Genomic DNA, 412 nt, shown 5'->3' on the forward strand with positions numbered 1-412 from the left:
CCTCTCACTTCAGTGCCGCAGCCCCGGATCCTTCAGAGCCGTCTGACACCCAGCGCTGCGGTTCTCTCATGGTCGGTGTGCCGGGGGAGGTCGCGGAGCCCCCCGCAGAGCGGAGTTTACGTTCCAGGAACACCCGTGGGAGGCGCTTGAGTCTCTCAAGGTTCCCAGTGTCGATCAGTTTGAACAAACCCAGTCAAATGCTGCCAGCGAACCCTGGCAGCTGAGAGGAGGCAAGGAAGGCCCTCCAGTACAGGCTTCCGGGAGAGCCAGGCTCTTGAGCAAAAGGAGAGCCGACTCCAGCCCTCAGGGCTGTGAGAGAACCCGTTTCCCATGTCTGAAGCCATCTGAGTCATGGTGCTTTGTCCTGGCAGCCCCAGGAACTGAGTAGGAGGAAGAAGAGGGGTGGTCGCTG

Source organism: Tupaia chinensis, unplaced genomic scaffold (genome assembly GCF_000334495.1).
Source record: "Tupaia chinensis unplaced genomic scaffold, TupChi_1.0 Scaffold145592_1, whole genome shotgun sequence".
NCBI lineage: Eukaryota > Metazoa > Chordata > Mammalia > Scandentia > Tupaiidae > Tupaia > Tupaia belangeri.